The following is a 5,766-nucleotide window of genomic DNA, read 5'->3' on the forward strand; positions in this document are numbered from 1 at the left end:
AAAAAATTTCAGGTGTTTTTGTTTGCCCTTTCACCCAAGGAGATTTATAGTATCTGACAATTTCTAAACTGGGTACATCTTTATGCTTTTTGTAATGCTTGACAGATCCCACTAATAGTGGCTTTGATGGAAGTGTCTGATGTTGGCTGGAACTGCTAAAAGGGGAACTGGATCTAAGGAGAATATGTCTAAAGGGTTGGAACATTCCTCAGAACAGGACATTCAGTAAATGGACTGGTGTCCTCACCATATGACACAGGACAACAGTGCAGTCTTAAGAATCCTCAATGCAAAAGCCACACTGTGGGTGCTGTTAAGACTTCCTTGTGTATTTGAAGCCTGCGGAAGAGAGCAGCTACAAGCACATTGGTTGGTGCATAGATAGGAAGTACTGCTGAAGGAATCAATTCTGCAACATGGCTGCTGATGTTCAAGTGATGATGTGCCAAACTGGGTATCTTTGTAAGAGGGAGAGAGGGAACAGGAGGGAGGAATTCAGAAAATGAGTGATGATGCCAGGAAGGCATGTTCTCAATGGCCTTCCAAAACTCATGTTGTCATCATGTTAAATAATGGTATCTCTTTGTGCGGTGATAGATCACTGCAAGTACAGCATCCAGAGTAGTAATATTTACGTCCTGAATGTTGTATTGTTGATCTGACTTTCATACTTACATTGATTTGCTCTTTTGTGCTTTTGACAAGTGTTACTCAAATAGTGCAACCTTATATGTTTTTTTTTGTTATCTTTGAGGCTCAGAATTCAGCTGCTAGTACTCTCCTAGTGATCATCTCAAGTCTTTTCCAAATGGAATGGTGATGGAGAATAATATGCTGCAGAAGTAAGTGGTTGTGTATTCGCTGGGAATAACTTTGCTTTTCTGTGCTTAGGGTTAAGGGGCAGAGCTATAAAGTGAATTTTGTTTCTCTTTCTGGCCAACAGTTGCAGCAGATTGTTGGAAATAAAATAGTGACAGGGTAGTAAAATCCCACTAAAGTAATTGGTGAGGGATAACTTGTCGTGAACAAATAATGTTGTAGTATACAGATATGAGCCTCGTCTTGTACAACAGGGAGAAATAAAAAGAAGTACAGTACAGAAAGTAAAAAGGATCATTAACCAAAAGTCTTCACCAGCACTGCAAAGCAGAGGAAGAAGAAAAAGTCAGTCAAAAAGAATGTAATTACTGAGGAGAACAGGAACATGCAGATGATCCTAACATGTTCCTGAAAAGATGTAAGCTGCTGGCCTGGGACCTAAAGGAGCTGAACTTAGTTTCTGACCTCTCAAAACTTCCAGTGTGACCTTGAGCAAAGCATCAAGTCCCTCTTGTCTCAGCATTTAATGATAAATCGCTTAGTAGGAAGAGCTGTGAGCTGATCAGTGGTGATAGCTGGTCAGGAATTCTTCAACTGAATGTTATCAAGAGGTTGCTGTGCCATCAGAACCCAAACTTCCAATGGGCATGTACCTTTTTTTGGACAAGTAAGGCTTGTTGTCACGTCGGGATTGTTGTGGACAAATTGAGAGAGCTCAGCTCGAATAGCCCTGATACTTCTACAAACTGGTGATGGTTGCGCTTCACTCTCACCCGAGGGTATGAATTTCTCCTGGATGAGTCCTCTGACCTGTGACATGTCTCTTGTCCAGTAAATACAGAGTGATGCTGAGTCGGGCCGTGAGCATCTGAGCGTCCTCTGGCTGCATTATTGTAATTCAAACAGGTGCCAGGACTCTCTGGGCTTGTAGAATCTGCACGTGGATGCTCTTGGTTTTCTTCCACCAATTCCAATTAACTAAGAAGTGATCAGTGAAGCTGTTAATTAGGAGCAGATCAGTTGGGTAAATTGGGCTGGTGACAGCTAAGGTATCGGAGCTTGACTGTAGGCTTGTTCCCATTGGGAGGGGAGAACTGTGTACTTGCCTTTTTGCCATGCAGCTCTTTTTTTTTTCTTATTCATTTATTTTCTCCTTTCCCTGTTTACTCATCTGGATTTCTCGCTGCACCGCTTCTCCTTTCCCTTCAATAAAATGCAGAAAATATAGGTTTGTGTTGTTTTTTTTTTTTTTTTTTTTTTTTTTTCCTGATTGCTCTTTCCCATGTGCTCATGCGTTGAGGCAGGGCTTTGCTATGAGCTAGAGCCAGCAGAAGCAGTAGCGATCAGATGAGTGGAAAGAGGCAGGGAAGGGAGTGGGCATCATTTTTGGCAACAGAACTGATACATCATCTTATCTTGTCCTGTGGAGCCATACCCTGCCAATCACCCAATTAAATGGTGATTCTAGAAGGACATGAGTGAAAGATGGAGGAAAAACACTGGGAGCCAGAGAGGGGGGGGAAAAAAAAAAACCCTGTCCTGGAAGTGGTCCAGCTCTATGCTGTATAGACTTCATGCTTTGTAACCCTGGCATCACCTTCTTCAGTCTATGAATAATGAATTATTTGCCGTTTTGACAGTGTGTCCCAGATTTGGCTCACCTCATGTTAGCTAACTAAAAGTCAAGCCTCCAGTGCCAACATTCTTCTCTTGACTCCCTTTGGAGATGGCAAAAAAAAAAAAAGGTAGCACACCTGGAAAATGATTTATGCAGCATGACTGGAAGTGCCAGCAAGTCCTGGACAGATACAAGAGGAACCTCGGCCATTATCCTTGTCCAGGAAGAGAACTTCACTGATAACTATGCATGCAACTTTGGTTCACTGGTCTGGGCTTTGTCTCAGGGACTAGACATATCACCACTACTCTTAACGCCTTCCCTTCTGCTCATCTTCATCCACAAGCCTTGATAAATGCTGAAGTGCTGCCTTCTGTCTGCTGCGAACACTGGGACGTCTGCCCAGGGCCCCTGAGTTGGGCTGAAGCTCAAGAATCTTTCTTGGCCAGTGCAGGTAATGCTCACGCCAGGGCCTTAGTATAGTGAGGTTGACCACGCTTTGAGAAAGCCACAAAGGCGAAGCACAGTGTCTGGAGTCATTTGGGGTTCTCCAAGGACTGTGGCATCTTTGACACCTATGTCACAAATTCCAGCACAAATTGGGTGCCACAAAAGATGTAGGAGTTGAAACCCATCCCTTGACTGGTCTCAGTAGTTATGGAGTCCCTCCTGTGATGGACTGTTTTAGGTAGCTGAAAGGTTGGGGTGCATCTGAGTGGATCTTATTTGGTCAGTAAAGATGACATACTTGGTTGTATGTTTTTTCTTCCATGAAAACTTCCACTTGAGGTTGTGGGTGTACTTTACTGTGATGATAATTTCAGGGTAGCCCTGCTGTTCCAAGGTTCTCCTGATTATCTGAGTATGTTTTATTCAAATCTGTCCCCAGGATGGCTGGTGCAAGTATATGGAATAGAAGAAATAATGAGAATGTAAATGGAGAAGTGAGATACCTGCGTGAGAAATCTAGGTGCAATTGTGTTCTCAACAATATCTATTCTGTTACGTGAGCAATAGCTTGATCTGCTATAGATTATGTTATGTTACCAGTCTACTGTATGAGTTTAGTGCTGGTAATGCACAGCAAAATTTTGTTGGATGAGGAGTATTGGCAAATATAAAAGGGGGAAAAAAGAATATGAATCAAGTCAGGAACTTCAAAAACAAAACAAAAGAAATTTCTGGTTATAGGACAGGTGCATTTCTCAGCTACCCTTTGGGAAATAATTCTACTGGACTGTGACTTGGAGATAAATGCTGTTAAGTATTAGTTACAGTTGTTCAAACTTTTTACTTTGGTAGTCAATGTGATAAAGTATTTCAGAGCTTGAGTAATATTTCAAATTTATTTGGGTAGAATGCTTGCAACACAACAAATGGTAAATAGCTCTATTGTGGGAAGAGGCTGCTCATTATCAAGGCTGCAAAGTGTTTAGAAAGTAAACTTTTCCTTCTCAAATTATTTCTAAAAAACAGAAATAAGAATCTAGTAGGGTTTGTTACAGGAAAACAAAACTATCAGGGAGGTATTAGTAAGCTTGATGTAAATAAATAATTGAGATTCTGTTTTGAGTATATAATAATTATTGATTGAATTACTGGCAGCTTGAGATACTCAGGCTTTTCATATGTATATTTGCATGTGTCATTCTGTTGTTACAGATAAACAAGCATGGAGTTCTTTGCATATATAATAATGTTATTACCAGCTCTGTGATAAGGTTAAATGAAAGCACATTCTTTCCTTCTGATGCAGATTGGCAGCCAAAACATTCTTTGGTTTAGCAAACCTGAAAATAGTCTCTAGCAATTTTTGTGCAGATGAAGAAGGGGAGATGAAGGTTAAAGGATGAAATGAGCTTTCTGGTGCTAGGGTTTAGGAAAACACCCAGCTCAGCAGTGAAAGGGAGGAAAAAGAAGAGAACCTTGGCAAGCGATGGTGATTGTTTCTTAAATTCCAGTAGGAAGAGTAATCTACATGTTTGCTAAATTCTACGCTGGCACAGAGCATATGTAGGGCTTCAGTTTAAGTCTTTCTATAGGACAAAGCAGAAATCCTGCCGTGAAAAAACAGTCAAGTGTTTTCTAGTGTTTTATACTTCATCTTTAGTAGATGTGGAAAAGCTCAGGATCTTCTCGATTCAAAAGGGATATAGGTACCACTGCTCACACTCTGCCAACATACAGTAAGAAAAGATGCAAGAGAAGTAAATGTCAATTCACAAATGTTGCAACTTCGAGTATTTCAAGTTTTGTTTTTAACTGTCTGTACACGTGTGGGAGATGAGAGACTGGAGATAAGCCCTAAGGGAAAGGTTTCAGGGGCTCTGGCAGAGGAAAGTTGAACATGAGCCAGCAGTGTGCCCTGGCAGCCAGAAGAACCAGCTGTACCTGAGATACAGTAGGCCCAGTACTGCCACTGGGTGAGGGAGGGAATTGTCCTTCTCTGGACTTGGTGATCCTGATGGATCCCTTCCAACTTGGTAGGTTCTGTGATTCTGTATAATCTGATAAAGATTGTCCTATACGTAAAGAGCCAGGCATTAGCAAAAACATTTATGTGTACTTCTGCAACTTCCTCAGACATCCTCACGGCTCAGAAAAATGTTTCAGGTTAATGGATGATGCAGCTTTGGATGGTCCCTGCTAATGTATAAGAGCTTACTGCTTCAATGCTGAGACTCTTGCTTTCATTTTCTCTCCAGATGACAAACAGATGGCTTCTAAAGCATTTATGATGCTGAGGAGAGGAACATTCATGCAGCAGTTCTGTGTCACTGCAGGTTGTCGCACAGCTCACAGACTGTCAGACAGCACAGAATTCTTTGCAATTGCACCCATAGCAAGAACTCTGGAAGTGCAATGATGTGAGAGGATCAAGTCTCAAGTTGAAATCTTTAGCAGAGAAATTAGATCATGAAAATGTGGGGAGGTAGAGTGGGCTAAGGAGCAGCAATTCTTAAATTAAGTAGATATTGATTTCACTGAGGTGAACATCAAGTTTTATTGATTGAAGAGGTAAATATTGACTGAAACATCTTTGTGTTCCCTAACAGCGCTGTTGTTTTTCCTCTGGAACAGTTTTCCTTCTTTTCCCTTGTCCCCTTCCACGGAATAGTATCTTTGCCTCAGCTGCTCTATGTTCCTACTGTTTTGCAAACCCAGCATTGTTTCTCAGCTCCTGCTGTAAATATCAAAGACAGAAAAATGGCTATGACTTTTATAAATCAATAAAGCCTATACCCAACAGCCATTAACAAACTAAAAAGGTGTTTGGAATTCCAAATAACTTCTTATAGAATAACAACAAAGGCCTCTGTGGCACTGTC

The 5,766-nt window shown here is 41.2% G+C and overlaps 1 long non-coding RNA gene across 2 annotated transcripts in view; it reads left to right on the forward strand.

Annotated features, from left to right (window-relative positions):
- Nucleotides 1–5,766, forward strand: part of LOC109368983 — a 79,687-nt gene that overhangs the window by 47,669 nt on the left and 26,252 nt on the right. Inside the window, exons 3-4 of one of the 2 annotated variants that reach the window (XR_002117524.1) lie at nt 755–842; nt 944–3,151. The exons of the other annotated variant lie outside the window; for it this stretch is intronic. This is a non-coding gene — a long non-coding RNA (uncharacterized LOC109368983). Of the gene's footprint in view, nt 1–754; nt 843–943; nt 3,152–5,766 lie in introns of those variants that run through there. 2 annotated transcript variants of the gene reach the window in all.

The sequence above is a fragment of the Meleagris gallopavo genome, chromosome 8, assembly GCF_000146605.3.
Source record: "Meleagris gallopavo isolate NT-WF06-2002-E0010 breed Aviagen turkey brand Nicholas breeding stock chromosome 8, Turkey_5.1, whole genome shotgun sequence".
NCBI lineage: Eukaryota > Metazoa > Chordata > Aves > Galliformes > Phasianidae > Meleagris > Meleagris gallopavo.